General features: G+C 41.0%; 1 pseudogene across 1 annotated transcript in view; it reads right to left on the bottom strand.

Annotated features, from left to right (window-relative positions):
* LOC146581185 (NACHT, LRR and PYD domains-containing protein 12-like) overlaps window positions 1-17,421 on the bottom strand; it is a 503,983-nt pseudogene that overhangs the window by 272,552 nt on the left and 214,010 nt on the right. The gene's annotated exons all lie outside the window — the stretch shown is intronic.

Raw genomic sequence — 17,421 nt, 5'->3', positions numbered from 1 at the left:
AAACATTTATAATGTCCATGAAGGGTTAATGAGTTCAATTTTTCTAACACAACACTGAATGGGTCCTCCTGGCATTGTGACACATGCACACAAAGTTGTGTGTCTTTTCCAGTTCTTTTTTTTTCGTCATTCAGAACACTTCTTCTAATTATGTCGTCCATTTCTGGTGGAAAAATAACGAAGGTTTAATTAGTCAATATTCATTAATTCATTTTAACTTGTTTTGGGGTTTTTTGCAATACAATGTAAATATTAAATATAATATAAAAAAAAAAAAAAAAAAAAATATATATATATATATATATATATATATATATATATATATATATATATATATACATATATATATACATAAAATAATATAAAACAAACAGGGGCTAAAAGAAGCTAAACTTTCATATGGTATGTCTCTGGCAACTTTAACATGATGTCCCAGGGACAACATCTACACGATGTCCCAGGGCAACTTCTACATGATGTCCCAGGGACAACATTTACGCGATGTCCCAGGGCAACTTCTACATGATGTCCCAGGGACAACATTTACGCGATGTCCCAGGGACAACATTTACGCGATGTCCCAGGGACAACATTTACGCGATGTCCCAGGGACAACATTTACGCGATGTCCCAGGGACAACATTTACGCGATGTCCCAGGACAAATTTGTAAATTTCTGGATTACTGTTAATCTCCATAGAATCAAGAACTCATGTCCAGTTTCACAGCTATGGACCAGTTAATTATGTTTCCAGGTGATAGTTTGAGTCATAGATTCAGCACACAACCATAAGTCTAGGCCTTTTAGTCCAGATTCTCTTCACTTATGTTTGTAAAATGATCAGGGAAGCTACTGCAATTTTGCCTGACCCAACCCCCGGGCCACGAAACACCCAAAAAGTTGGGGAACGCTGGTCTAGAGAACACTGGTTAGCTAATGCTGTTGTCAAGTAGCCTATCGCTAGCAAACAAACAGCAAGCCAAGTGAGGAACATATGTATAATGCTTACCGTTTATTAAAGGAAAGTATCCTAAATTGACTTCAAATTCGGCGGACAGGCGGCGGTTTTTCACTTCTTCACTTGTATTTCGAAATACTCGAAGGCGGGTATTTCGAAGTCGCAAAGGAATGACGTCACAAGAAGGTGATTGGTCACTTGCAATGTTGAACCTGGAACAACATTAATTATGATGATGTGGGAACAATGCTGACACGAGGAAATCAGATCGTCCGTAGATGTAAGACAGCCTGCAGCAGAAAATACAGCAGGAATCTGGCTGGATGGGCGGTGCCTGCTACAAGTGTCCTTTTTGAGTCTTTTGATTCTGAATGACAGCATGAAATCGTCATCTACAGCACATTAAACCTGGAGTCATAGTGAAGATCTGAAAACGTGTGAACATGAAAAAAATTCATGTGAGTGACTAACAAGTTCATCCATGTGGCAGTGATTACTGTAGAGCCACAGCGCCCCCTGGACATGACAGCAGGCATTACTTTAAATTAATCCAAAAAAAAAAAGAATTTTTAAATGAAGGAAAATATAAAGAATTTACACTAAAGTTCATAAAAACTGACAAACTGACGACTGGACCCTAAGAGTTAGTTTGGAGGTTTCTTCATATACAGGAGAGCAGGGATGTGAAATAGCACCAAAGTGGAAAAGTCAAGCACAGAAATTGAGAAGCAGATGGAAGATTACTGTGAATTTAATAAAGATACGAGCAGAGTCTGAAAAGTCCAGAATAGTCAGATTGAGCTAGCTGAGCAGGAAACTGTGGCCTGGGCCAAAGCGACGTGCAGATAAGAAGATATATTCACTTTATTTGTTTTACCCAGACTCACCGAAGGTTTGGACTCAGGTTGAGTCTGTCTGCTGCAGCTCAGTCACATCTCCACTTCATATGGGTCGTGTATGTGCAGCAGTACTAAGAAAGAAGTCTCCTGGTTTTCAGTTGGCCAATGAGCTGACAGATTTTTACTTTACCTTTTCTTATATCTTTGTCTCATCACTCCAGAAGCAAAAGGTTCCAGAGCTTTAGAAAATGCTCCAGTTGTAAAGACTACAAACCCCACATCACTAAATGATTTCAGGCCTGCTGCTTTAACGTCTCTAGAGATGAACATCAGGGAGGAGATTCTGCAGCAGGTGGAAGAGCTTCCACTGATATTTGCATACAGGCCTTGTATATACTCTACTGGTTCATCACAGTGATGTTGTCTCTCTCCTCTGCTCTATATTCTGTAATAGAATGACTGTCAAAGTACACATGATAACAGTCATTGTAAGTCATGGGGCTGTGGATGAGTTTGCTTCTTGGCGTCATTTTTAAAGATCAACACCCTGAAAACTGAAGACATGGCCACTGACTCCAGGGGGTCAGGCCCCATCCTGCACTAACAATAGTAAACGGTGCCAGCAGCCATTGAACTGGTGGACAGTTACAAGTATTTGGAGGGTAGTTTTTGATGTTCTGCCCTTTGAGTCACAGTTTGCTGCTACAAAAAAAGGTCCAACAACGGCTGTGTTTGTAAGGAAATTGAGTATTTTTATGTCCATCCATCCATCTTTATCCGCTTTATCCGAGGCCGGGTCGCGGGGGCAGCAGCCTAAGCAGAGAGGTCCAGACCTCCCTCTCCCCAGCCACCTCCTCCAGCTTATCCGGGGGAACACCAAGGCGTTCCCAGGCCAGCCGAGAGATATAATCTCTCCAGCGTGTCCTGGGTCTGCCCCGGGGCCTCCTCCCGGTGGGACATGCCTGGAACACCTCGCCCAGGAGGCGCCCAGGAGGCATCCTTGTCAGATGCCCGAACCACCTCAGACCAAGACTGGTATTTTTATGTTTCATCTGAAATTATGATACATTTTTAATCTGTTCTAATGTTTTGTAGCGTTGTTTGGTACGGTAATCTGTCTCTTCGTCACGGGACCGAACGGACTCAGGCTCTTAGAATGAAAAGTCACATTTTCAGCTGCTTCCCTCAGGTCGTCGGTGAAGTGCCTGCAGTGAAGACCTGCTGTTGTTGCCAACACTGTCGCACACAGCATTTCCTTCAAGATTCAAAGATTCAAAGTGTTTATTGTCATGTGTCCAAAGAATAAAAAAGACATTTCTCTGTGCAATGAAATTCTTTCTTTGCTGCCGATTAATATATGCAATAGAAATAGAACAGCTAAAATACAAATAGTACAAATAAATAAATGAAGACAGAAAGGGAGACAAAAATATTTAATTCTGAAACAGAGATGTGTGCAAAAGAGCCGTAGCTTAATATGCAGGATGGCCTGATGTGCAAAAAGTTATTATTACTGTTCGAAAATAGGTCAGCTGTTCACGAGTCTGATGGCCGTGGGGAAGAAGGAGTTGTTGAGTCTGGATGTTCTGGATTTCACACTCCTAAACCTCCGTCTCGAGGGCAGAAGTGTGAACAGTCCATGTTGGGGGGTGTGGGGTCTTTGAGGATGGAGGCAGCTCTCCTCTGGACTCTGCGATGGTTGATGCTCTGCAGAGAGGGCAGCGGGGTCCTGATGATCTTCTCCGCAGTTGTTATCACTCTCTGCAGGTGTTTGGTCCATAGCAGCAGTGCTGCCGTACCATGCAGCGCTGCAGCTGGTCAGTGTGCTCTCCACAGTGCAGCTGTAGAAGCTGCTTAGGATCTTGGCCGACATACCAAATTTCCTCAGGAAATACAGCCGCTGCTGAGCCTTCTTGACCAGCTGTGTGGTGTTCGGTGTCCAGGTGAGGTCCTCACTGATGTAGACGCCCAGGTACCTAAAGCTGCTCATCCTCTGCACTTCAAGGCCCCGGATAAACAGCAGCTGGTGAGGCCTCCTCCTCTTCCTCGTGTCCACTATCATCTTCTTTGTCTTGTTAGTGTTGAGGGTGAAGATGTTGTCCTCACACCATGACATCAGACAGGCCACCTCTCTCCTATAAGCGGCTTCGTCCCCTGCAGTGATGTGACCGATCACTGCGAACTAGAGGATGGGACTTTCTTGTAGCTCTTCATAAAACTTGGGCTGTTCTGTTTGTTTGTTTTTCAAATGTCTGTGTTGTTTGATGAGTGGACATGCTGCAAATCTATTTCCCATTGGGGACAATAAAGTGATCACTGACCATTGTTATCAGCTCTATACACTGACCCAGGGTTTCCCAGTCCACCTATAAAGCACAATCAAAAAAAGAAGCAGTGTACACATCATATGACCGATCACACGCCTGGTCTGCCAACAACAGGACAAAGGTATCAATCACAAAAACAACAACAAAACAAAGGCATTATAAACGTAAATCTGTGTGCCCTCTTGGGGAAAGTAAAACAATGAGTCTGCCACTCTTAACCGACACATCCAGTCTGCCTGAAAGTGAAAGACAAAGAAATCTGCAACAGAAAAAGTTAAACATGGATTTACAACAGATTCAATGACATGACAGGTAGCTTATTGTTAAGCAACAAAACAAACACACAGGTGAGTTATTTATACCCTTCCACCCTCTGTTTGTTCTAAATATTTTATGGAGGTACAATGGTAAATACCAAAAGTCTCATTCTGCCTGAAAACACCTGATCTGTGTGTTGCTGTGTGGCAGGAGTGAAGCCTAATTCACACACTGACTATGGAGTCAAGAGCCACGCGCATCAAAATAAAGAATTCTGTGCTTAAATAATAATTTGTAGAATAAATTCTGCACTTGTAAATCCACTTTAATAAACTTCATTTCAAACCACTCTGAGACATCCTTCTTTCAGTTTTGTTTCACGTGCTGTTGTTAAGTCAATATTTACTGGGTGTGGTCCTAAAGTGACTTAACAACAGCACGTGAAACAAAACTGAAAGAAGGATTTTTTTTAAACAGAGCAGAGTGAAACACCCCTTCTTTGTTCCAGGTTACATTGGTCTTCCTCACCTAGACCACCTTGAACGGAACTTAGAGCATTTTTTAGTTGATTACGTAATTCATCAGGTGAGATTGATACATGAGGTTGTATGTGAGGAGCAGGATTTTAAATTCTGGATTTAACAGGAAGCCAAAACAGGAGAAATCTGCTCTCTTTCTAGTCCCTGTCAGGACTCTTGCTGCAGCATTTTGGATTAGCTGAAGGCTTTTCAGGGAGTTTTTAGGACTTCCTGATAATAATGAATTACAGTCGTCCAGCCTGGAAGTAATAAATGCATGAACTAGTTTTTCAGCGTCACTCTGAGACAGGATATTTCTAACTTTAGAGATGTTGCACAAATGGAAGAAAGCAGTCTTACATATTTGTTTAATATGTGCATTGAAGGACATGTCCTGGTCAAAAATGACTCCAAGGTTCCTCACAGTGTTACTGGAGGCCAAGGTAATGCCATCCAGAGTAAGAATCTGCTTAGATACCATATTTCTAAGATTTTCAGGGCCGAGTACAATAACCTCAGTTTGATCTGAATTAAACTTATAGATCTTTTTCACTAGTACCTACTTGGCTCAACTTGACTTAACTCGGTTCCGGTCATGTTGATGTAATTTCTGTGCGACATGAACGCCACAACAGCACGTTGAGGTGATGGTAAACCTGCTGCTCAGTCTGGGCCTTTGTGTCAGACTCGGGGGCCACAGTGTTGTTTTTTCTGTACACATTTCCCTCGTTGCCAGGTTCAAAATGGCGGTTTAGATTTTTGTAAAGGAGAAGCTCTCAAGACTCATTGAGTGACGCCACTGACTAGCCAATCGGTGACATGCCGTCTGGTGACGTCACATTTTCGTATCACCTGGATCCCCAGCCGAGTAGGTACTAACAGTAGGTACCAGGCACCACCACCTAATAGAAAACCCCAAAAATGAGTCGAGGTGTGCAGAGCCGACTCGAGTAGGTGGTAGTGGGAAAGGGTTATTAGTTACAGCACTTTCAGAAAGACGTCTGCTGTAATGAACTGTATACCCCACAGCTGTATAACCCATTATCATAAATTTAAGTAATGAAAAGACAAAAGAAGACTGTTTAATGTTCAGTTTCTATGCTATCTATGCTAGCAAATGTGTGACTAAAGACACTGATGGGCTCTTTTATATTTTGAGAGAAGCCAATTTAGTGTAATAATAGATTCAGGCTGTCATTTTCAGCATCTGCAGCTTTACATAAATGCAAAGTTAGCAGGAGCCTTAGAGCCACAGCAGGAGCTCAGTATATGGGAAATATATCAGCCAAATTCCTGTAAACTTTCACTGGTCCAAACGAAAGTCAGTCTGCAGCAGAACAACGGAAACATTTGCAAATACAGCAGGAATCTGACTGGACGGGAATTTCCTGTTACGTGTTTCTGTTATATAACTCATCTGCATCTGAACAAGAGCATAAAATTATAAATATTAAGGAGACAAATTTCCTTTAATATCACAAAACTTTTATGGAGGAAAATTGGAAAGTGCCAAACGTTTCATTCTGGCTGAAAACACCTGATCTGTGTGTTGCTGGGTGGCAGGAGTGAAACCTAACTCACACACTGACCACACCTAGTACATATTGTCTGTAACCTAAAGACAAGGACGAGCAACAGCACATGAAACAAAACTGAAAGAAGGACGTCTACTGTTAAAAGAAGCAGAGTGAGGCACGGACTCCATTCTTGGACCAACCTGCAGAGAGGTACGTGGACTCAAACAAAGTCTGAATGTTTACAGTGAATCTTGTCAGTTCTGTGTGTATGAGGACATATTTAGACTCCGCTGTGAACTTCCTGACTAATAAAAGCAGATTTATGTCACTTTAATCAGGACTAAACGATCCAGTGAGAAGCTGCAGAAAAATGTAACTTAGCAAACCTGAGCTAGTTTTAAATTGTACTTAATGGCAACGTTTCAATGAGTTCAGTGTTCGAAAACTGTCATTTGAAAATGTACGATTGTCCCCAGACTTTTACACCTATTATATTTACATTTTGCCATAAAAACATTACAATATTTTGGTATCAGCTGCTCAACTTTGATGCCACACTGTTTTAAATTTCAAATATAGCAAAAATGTATTTATTTGTATTTTTAATTTAAGTTAATCAAAGTAAAAAGTAATTTGGTTCTTAGCAGGTTCTAAAATGATTTATAGCCTCAGATGAACAGAAAATTAAGTGAAACTGCACAGTGTGGAAATCTAACTACACTCTATCATTCAGGAGCTTTTTGAGGGGTCAGAGGTCAGACTGTCATTTATTCTGCACTTGATAAGATTCAAGCACAGCTTTTAATGCACAGGCTTTTCGATCAGTGTGACTCGAGTAAAAATCTTTCTGGATGACTTCCTAACTTACAGGACCCAGAGAGTAAACAGTGTTGTGTCTGAGGTTGTGACATCGACTGGTTCAGCAGAAGGATGTTCTGTCCCGTGCTGTTGGTGATTCTGTACGCAAACCTGTGTCGGAGCACATCTGACAGTAAAATCATTTGAACGTATGCAAATAACACGATTCTTGTTAGGTGTTTGCACGGCAGCAAAAACCAGCCACGGATTTGTTGTTGAGCCCTGATCACTGATCTCCAGCTCAACATATTGAAAACCAAAGACATAAATGTTGTTTGTTTTAGACAGAAGAGGCTTCGTCCTCTTTTTCTAATTGTACTGTCATGAACTTTAACCTTTAACATGCTAACTCAGGCCTGTAGAGTCACATGGGGTGAATTTGTTTGGACGTCCACTGAGGAAAATTCTTAATTTTATAGCTAATCTTATCTGTTTTGTCCTATTTACATTGATGTCCTCAGGTCAGTAACCCTTTTTCTCCTGCAGGGACACTGACACCAACATCTGGGTCTGAAAAATGAAATGTAACTGGGTTGAAGATGACGGTCTTCCTTCTGGGGTAGTTCGAGTGGACTGTGAAGGACCAGAAGATGGTAAAACCTATGTCATGTACCATGGCACAAAAAGGGCATATGTTTCATCGATCCGGGCTTCAGGTTTTCAGCGGTCTTTGGGCGGGATGCTCGGTCCGGGGGTCTACCTCAGCAGAGACCTGGATAAAGCGAGTCGCTATCCCATCGATCACTCTGAGCATGACAGGGTTGTCATTAAGGTTAAGGTCAACGTGGGAAAGGTTAAACGCATAGATCGTCAGAACCACCCACTTCAGAAGACCTGGCATGACCACGGATACGACACCGCCTGGGTGCCGCCCAACTGTGGGATGGTGTCGAGCGGCCTGGAGGAGAATTGTGTCTGGGACCCGAATCGAATCTCAATCATTGACATCATCAACCCAAAACCTGTCCAGGGTGCTGGAGGCAGCGGATGTGGTTACAAGTAAACTCAGAGCAGGTTCTGATTATTTTGTACGTTCAAATGTATTTTTATATATTTGGATAAGAAATCATAAAATGACATATTTTGTAACCATGTCAGTGTAACCTGAAAAATAAATGTGTCATAAAAAAGTACTTACTATGTGGGTGTGTTTGTATTCATATGTAAATCATTCATTATTCTATATGTTTATGCATAAAAAACACATCAAATCACTTTTATTGTCACATCACATGTGGAGGGACACTGGTACAGTACATGTGAGTGAAATTCTTGTGTGCGAGATGTTTGAACTGAGACGTTTTACTGTTTAATAAAAAAACTAATAACTCATTTTGAATTTGATGACAACAACACATCTAAAAACAACTGGGATGGAGGAAACAAAGGCCTGGAAAAATAAATGGTGCTAAAGAGAAACTACAAGAGCCACAGTTTGCAACCGGCCAGCAACATGACTGATATAAGAAGCTGAGAGTTGCAGTGGATCTAAGGAGCAGATTTGCTGGTTCATTAAAAAAAAAATGTGGCCATTAGGGGGCATCAGGTAGAATGAAACTCCTTTATTGAAATTAAGTGGAAATAAAACTTCTGCTCTTGTTTCTAAGTAGTATTGTGTGGTTCTGTAACACGGAATAAGTGACATAATAAACAGAATGTTATCTGCTGTGTAATATGAAATGTGAAGGTAATGTGAAATATATATAACTTTGTGAAACGTCAGCATTTACAGTGTACTAAACTGTCTGATGACGGCATTATAACAAACCAGAGGTAGCAAAAGTACAAGTTTTATTTACGTAAGTAGGAGTAGAGACCCGTGTTCAACTTCTTTACTCAAGTAAAAGTAACAACGTACCAGCTCTGAAATGTACTCAAAGTAAGAAAGTAAAAGTAGCTTCTTGAAGAGCATTTCTACTGTACAAAGGTACCTAAGTCCTGTGTTATATTAATATAATATCAAACAATATTGGTATATGAGTTAGTACAACTGAATTCAACAAGATGTCAGCAGATGTTTCACAGCTGTCTTGGCTGATGTCCATTTCCTGCTCTGACACCATGCTTTATACTGTGTATATATACAGTATGCAGTTGGTATAAAGTTGGAATTCAGTGAATTAATCAGCTTAAATGCAAATTCTTCTGCGCTACACTTGAAGTAACCTAAATCTGACCATGAGCACCAGAGCCACTGTGCACCAGAGCCACTGTGCACCAGCACAACAGTGTTTTACTTTGAATTCTCAACATTAAAGCAAACTAACCTGTTTGTCCTGCACAAAACTGCTCTGTGTTTCCATGCAACATTTGAACAATACAAAGTCAGTGTAGCTTAGTTAGTTTCACAGAACAAGATATAAAAATCTGAATTTTTCAAAACACATCATATACAAATCCAATGTGATCAATATGATGACATTACATGTAAGCTTTAAATCTGCACTTTATCAAGTGCAGTCCGTACCTTTAAATCTAACCCCTCTTCTTCACACACACTGTGAGACAAACTGCACACAAACAGCAAACAGTTTGTGTGTTTGCTGATGTTTGATGAGCTGATAGAACACTTAAAAAAAGTCACTCCCTTTATGCTCGCTGCTCTTAGTAGAGCTGGATGCCACCAGCAGTCTCCTCAGGCAGTTTTGATTGGCTGTCATTTAACAGCAGATTTTGCCTATGGGAGGAGGCTGCCCTTCATCTCATAAAGATTCATAGAAGTAAATATGTGCAGGGGTTCCTCAATCTCCAAAAGGAACAAAAAGTGTCTGCAAGTTGCAGAGCTGTTTTTAAAATAATCCTCCTCAATCTAAAACTGTGAATACTTTGAATATGTCATCATGTGCAGTACACATATCATCAGAAGAGTCAGAGAAATCCTGGATGCATATGAAAGACCTGTGAAAAACATCTTTGGCAAGATTTGAGAAGCACTCAGACTTTAAATTCAGGATTATTTAACTCTGATAAGATTAAAGCTGAGACTTGGCACTTTAACACTATCTCTACTTTCAAGATTAGGCTTCAAACTTTCCTTTTTGCTAAAGCATATAGTTAGGGCTGGACCAGGTGACCCTGAATCCTCCCTTAGTTATGCTGCAATAGACGTAGGCTGCCGGGGATTCCCATGATGCATTGAGTTTTTACTTTCCAGTCACCTTTCTCACCCACTATGTATTAACAGACCTCTCTGCATTGAATCATATCTGTTATTAACCTCTGTCTCTCTTCCACAGCATGTCTTTATCCTGTCTTCCTTCTCTCACCCCAACCGGTCGCAGCAGATGGCCCCGCCCCTCCCTGAGCCTGGTTCTGCCGGAGGTTTCTTCCTGTTAAAAGGGAGTTTTTCCTTCCCACTGTCGCCAAAGTGCTTGCTCATAGGGGGTCATATGATTGTTGGGTTTTTCTCTGTATCTATGAAGCGCCTTGAGGCGACTTTTGTTGTGATTTGGCGCTATATAAATAAGATTGAATTTAATTTAATTAACGGAGCATCCATTATTTTATTTCCTGCTGAATGTGCTGAAAGTGAAACAGCTGCTTTGTGGATGTGATCAGACGTATTTCTGATTTATTCTGTGTAAACATAGAATAAATGAATAACATAATATTAATGAGTAGATTCATAAAGAGCCTGTGAGTGATTAACAAGTTCATCCATGTGGCAGTGATTACTGTGGAGCCACAGCGCCCCCTGAATATGACAGCAGGCATTACTCAGTGTTCTTAATCAGGAGACACACTCAAAAAATAAAATGGAGACACAGGGACCATGACACTGACCAATAAGACCGGACTGGGTAACCTGGTTAAAATGGCTGGTCAGACTTCAGGAGGTCTCAGGTCCAGCTTTTGGACTTTTATAACAGGCAGGTGCTGAGGAAGGCGACCTCTGTCATGTTAAGTTTCAAACAAACCGTCTCTTTAGAGATTTTCAGCTGCTTCCTTCAGGTCATCGGTGTGAAGTGCCTGCAGAGAAAACCACGAGACATAGTGTCTTTATACCTGCTGCTATTATCGTGCTTAACAACACTAAACCATAACTGTTGTTGCCAACACTGTCACACACGGCACTTTCTTGCAGCTCTTGATAAAACTTGGGCTGTTCTGTTTGTTTTTCTTAAATGTCTGAGTTGTTTGATGAGTAGACATGCTGCAAATCAATTTCCCATTGGGGACAATAAAATGACCACTGACCAGGGTTTCCAGTTATTACAATAAAGCAATAAAGTGACACCAGTTAGATTCAAAAGGACCAAAGATGTACAAAAAGAAAGAAAATATCACAACCGCAAAGGTACAAAATTTTAAAAACACGCAAAGATGTAAAAGTATCGACACTAAAAAAGCAAAGAGGGAAAAATGACTGTCAGGAAATACACAATGGTATCAAACAGACAGAAGAATGACACAAACACAAACTGTGCTCATAGACTGTGTTAGGTCACCTTTTACATGTCTGTGCACACAAAACAATGAAAAAATATAGTTTTAAAAAGATGCTCAGTGACCACAAGAAGCTACAAAGCAACACAAAGAGGAACAAATTACAGTTTTTTCTGATTGCTTAAGCACATTTATTGTAACTATTGGCTAATTTTGCAAAACTCTTCACACAAATAAGAAAACCTGTCACCCAATAATCAAAACATTGTAGTTCTCTTGCAAAAGCAAACACAGCTAGATTAACTCTACACACCTTCGTAAAAATGGTGTTTCCGTATCAAACAGTACACACAAGCCATCATCTACTAAGCACACAATGCGCCAACTGCACACTGATGGTATGAATACAAAACACATCTGGCTTTTGCTTTCTCTGTGCACAAGGTAGGCTATGTCAGTGTGAGCTCATACTTCTGTCATAGATCCATAAGCATAGAGGGATCCAAACTTCAAGTACTGGGCCCTGTTTCAGGAAGCCGGTTTAGTGGAAAAACTGAGTAAGTATACCGTGAGTTAACGAAAACTCTGGGTTTTCGGTTTCACAAAGCGAGTTCAGCTGCAGCCTGAGTGAGTCACTATGACGACACACGCCGTGAAGCTAACCTGCCCCCTAGCAGGTTTACTACAACTAACCCTGACTGTCTCCGCCTCTTTGTCGGAAACCTGACAGTAGGAAGTGTCGGACATGGCGTGCCACTTCCTTGAAGAGCCAGTAGATCGTGAAGCCCAAATTCTCCGCAGAGCTCTCCGCCGGGAGAGAGTGATCAGAGCGCGTTTGGACATTTTATCATTTCCTGATGATTTTCTGTGCGAACGTTACCGTTTCTCAGCACAATCTATAATTTATTTGGATAACATCCTCAGGCCATATATTACGCATGTGACACATCGCGGACATGCTCTCAGTTCATTGCATATTATTTGTATTGCACTTCGGTTTCTTGCAAACGGGAGCTTTCTGTATAATATTGGTGACGCTGAGCACGTTTCCAAGGCTACCGTCTGTCGGGCAGTCAGGAATGTTACAGTTGCACTGAAACGTCTCCTGCACTCGTTTGTGGTCATAGACCCACAAGATTTATCAAAGAGGGATGCCACAAAATTGCAGGTATCAGGATGACCAAAACTTAATTTATGATGTGGTGATACTTGAACTACTACTTAAATTTTACATTTATTTTCAGGGTTCCCAGGCGTGATTGGCTGTATAGATGGCACTCACATTCCAATTATTGCTCCTTCAGTAAATGAAGGAGACTATGTGAACAGGAAGTCTTTCCACAGCATTAATGTACAGGTACATAGTTCCCTGTAGCATGTCAAACTAACAAATTATTTCATTATAGTAATGGATGCTAATTTGTGTTCTCTGCACTGTGAAGATCATATGTGATGCTGCCAACATTATCACAAATGTGGAAGCCAAGTGGCCAGGCTCTGTCCATGACTCACAAATATTCCGTGAATGTACACTGAGCACAAAATTTGGACATGGTGAGTTGAAAATACTTTAAAATATATAAAGACCAATTGCTTCAGGGACATTTGAACTGAAGTGTACCCTTCTGTCTTAGGAGAGTTCACTGGCTACTTGCTTGGTGATAGGGGGTATCCATGTTTACCCTATTTGCTTACCCCTTACCCTGACCCTGAACCAGGCCCACAGCAGCGATATAATCTGGCTAATTGCAGGACAAGAGCCAGAGTTGAAATGACTATCGGAATGCTTAAGGCCCGGTTCCAGTGCCTGCAAAGGCTCAGGGTCACCCCAGAAAGGGCATGTGACATTATTGTGGCATGTGTGATTCTTCACAACATTGCCACAATTAGAGGAGAACACTGTCCTTCTGAACCAAACAGCAGTGATCCAAACCATGAACATCCTGACCCTCCCACGGACATACAAGATGGAAGTGCAGTCAGAGACACCATATGTCACAATCATTTCTTTTGACCCATCACCTCAACATGTTGAAAGAAGAATAAACAGATTTTTTGTTCAACTGGCTTTATTGGTCACCTGTGTTTCCTGTACACAAAGTATTAAAAGATGTAAACCTCATAAAGTGTCTCTGTTGCTTCCTCCTCTGTAACAGCTGTCAATGTTTCTTCATTATTTTCCTGTAGTAAAGAAATAAACAACATTGCTGTTCTACTGTAAACTCATATAATCTGTGGAGTATTACTCACAACTGCATGTTGGTCTGGCTCAACAGGAGGCTGCACCAGATGCAGTACACCATCACCATCAACTGATAGAATATGAGGTTTATACAGGTCACTTATAACTTACAAGGGACCAAATGGCAATTAACAAACATACCAAGCACCTTACACTTCATTGTCATTATGCTCTCAAAGACAACCAAGACTGAGGGAAGGCAAAATCAGTAGGAAAATAACTTCACTACAAAATAATCCATTATGGTAAAGAGTTTATCAAATGAATGAGTAGCACTGCAAAGGTGACTGGGAAGAAAGGATGTATGCACATCATGTATTATTTTGAATTTACCCCCTATGTAGGCACTTGTGTCTTGCGGGCTTATTGCCTCAGAGGATGTCCCCGCAGAGATGCCTTCGGCCACAGGGCGCCCACTGTTTTGGCTGAGGGCCAACTGCTCAGCCTCTGTGAGTGGTGGTGGTGGTGGAGGACCCCCACCTGTTTTTCGGGCCTCCGCTTTTTTTCTGTTGGCTATAACGGGCCACATTTGAGCATACAGAGTAAGCAAATATGTACTTGTAATGTGCTCAGATAATTTCAATAAGTGCTTACAGACAGAAAATTAATGTAGCCTCTAACTGCAATTGATTTACATGGGACAAACAGACCAAGCACTATGGCTCATAATACAATTACACCTTACCTGTTTGGACTATATTTTTATATTTCATTTTTACTTGCTGCCAGGAACGTTTGGGGCCTGTTGGGTTGCACCTGCGCTCACATCACGTCACAAAATAAAATGTATAAAATAACAAATAAAATAACATATGATAAAATAACGTGTTAAATGGGTGGAAATCCCTAGATCAATGTTTAAATTAACACTCACGCATTGACTCTGTCGGCTATGTTTTGCCATGCATGCTCACTTTCTTTTGCAGCTGTCGCTGTGTTACTTTTTTCCGCGGAATTTGCATGTTATCGGCATATACTGCCATCAGAATTTCGGCCTCAAGCGCTGTGAAATACATTGACCGCGCCTTCTTTCCCTCCGTCTCCATGGTGACTCACTTAATCTGTGCTCCACTGATCAGGGCTTTATGTATCCTCGTCCGCGCGCTTCACTTGGGGTTAAAGCAACTCCGCGTTGATTGAACTACTTGTTATCAGCCTTTCTGAAACCGAATATTCCGAGTTGGACAGTTCGGGGTTACTCAACCCTGCGTATCGTTTTTCACTCTGAGTTTTCTAAACCGGCTTCCTGAAACAGGGCCCTGGTGTTTATTCAAACACATCAAAACAAACACAAGTGTTTATTTCCAAGTATAGGATTATTTGCAATCGCCATAATGACTCTATGGGTTACTTGGTCTGCAGTGAACATGCTTCCTCTCCCCCCTCCTCGTCTACCTCTTGCTCCTCCTTGTCCTTGTCGTCCTCTTCATCCTACTTCTTCACCTCCACGTCCTCTTCCTCGGCCTCCTCTACTTCTCACTCTTCCTGCTCCCTCCATTGTACTCCACACACACAGCTTACCTGTATTATAGTGCTTAGGCTGATTGCAAAGTGAACGAATTATCTAAGAAAGTTTTCACATGTGAAAGTGTGCCAGACAGTTGGCAAATTAGTGTTAATGATAGCCATACATGTGTATACTTTTGCTAGGAGTGTGTTGGAAATTTGGTAATTGAGTGTTGTGCAGTGAATTGTGCCTACAGTTTTGCAAAGTGTGTGTTACAAAATTGCAAACTGAGTGCAAAGCAGTTTTTGTGCTTTTAGTTTTGCAAACTCAGTGAGTGGTTTTGCTATAAGTCTGAATAGTTTTAGAGATTGTGCTACAGGAATCACAGTTAGGGTTTAAGCATTCAGAAAAAACTGTAACTGCAGGACGATAAAAGAGACGTATGAAACAACACAAAGAGATCAGCGTCAATGTCTCTGCACACAAGCCCTCATCACTACAGAAGGACATCAATGTGATGATGTTGATCCTTAGAGTCACACTGGTAATGGGAAATATGTCAGCTGTATCCCTGTAAGCTGGTTTATGTTGTGCAAACGTAAGTCAGTCTGCAGCAGGACAATGGAAACTTTTGCAAATACAGCAGGAAAATGAGTGGACGGGAATTTCCTGTTTCCTTTTGAGTCTTTTGATAACCTGCTGTAGAGCTCATCTGCATCTGAGCAAGAGCATATATTTAGAAATATCAAAGAGACTAATTTCCTTTAAAACCTTAAATCGATCATGGAGAAAAACTGGAAAGAACCAAAATTCCTGTTCTGCCAAAAAGTCCCTGATCTATGAGCTGCTGGATGGCAGGAGTGAAACCTAACTCACACTAAGTACTCCAGCACATACTGCCTATAACCTAAAGTGAAGGACTTAACAGCACGTGAAACGAAACTGAAAGGAGGAGGTCTGTTTGTGGTATTTCCTCCTGAAAAAGAAGCAGAGTGAGGCACAGACTCCATTTTTGGACCAGCCTGCAGAGAGGTACGTGGACTCAGCAAACACACTTTTCTTCTTTTTTCCTTAAAAAGTCTGAATGTTTGCAGTAAACGTTGTCAGTACTGTGTGAATGAGGACATATTTACACTCAGCTGCGAACTTTCCGACTGATAAAAGCAGATTTATGTCAGTTTTATCAGGACTTAATGATGAACTTTTCAACTGTGTGAAAGTCCAGCGAGAGGTTTTCTGAATCACATTTCCGTGCAGGAAATGTGATTCAGAAAACCTGAGTTTGAAATTCTACTTATTGTGAAACAACTTTTCAGTGAGGTGATGATTTGTGAAATAAACGTGAACATTAAACAGAACATCGTCATCAGGCTTTCACAGCTACATGGACAGTGAGCCAATTCAAACTTATTCTATTACATGTTTATTTTTCTACAAATATTCATTTTTCCATTAATAACAGTCAAATTAAGTCAGGAAGAGCCGCTGACCTCTGAGGCCAGACACTCATCTTTGGCACAGCAAGTTTATCTTTTGTTTGTTTTTACTTTTGCAGTCAGAACTATAATCTGAACACACTGTTGTGCCAAATACGGTTTGCTTTTTAAAGATCTGAGGAAATAAAAAGGGGGGAAGAGGGGAGAAAATAAGAACATGACAGAGCACAGATAGAAATGCACGATGTATCACCAGCTGCTGCACCTGTGAGAAAAAACAAACATACAGCACCTGAAACACAAAAGCATGAAAATGCACAGATACATAAATCAACAATCGTCTTGTGAGTGTGTGAGAGAGAGAGAGCAGCATGAGCCAGAAACAGGAGCCCAGCACCCAGCAGAGCGTCCATGCCCACTTTGATAATGAAGTGATAATTCCCAATTTGAGAGATAACAAAAAAAAGATTAAATGTATCTCATATCGTCAGATCTGACGCAACACAATGAAACACAACACCTGCCTGGACTGGAAAGTATTTAGGATTAACCACTGTTATTTTATAATGAGTTATAAATACTGTAAAAATCATTTAAAACACCTGATTTCTTATAATAACTCCCCATTTAATAT

Source organism: Mchenga conophoros, linkage group LG3, assembly GCF_057382185.1.
Source record: "Mchenga conophoros isolate Kocher_MC1m ecotype Shallow Benthic linkage group LG3, M_conophoros_male_GT1.1, whole genome shotgun sequence".
Taxonomy (NCBI): domain Eukaryota; kingdom Metazoa; phylum Chordata; class Actinopteri; order Cichliformes; family Cichlidae; genus Mchenga; species Mchenga conophoros.
This window is presented reverse-complemented; position numbering and strand designations above follow the sequence as displayed.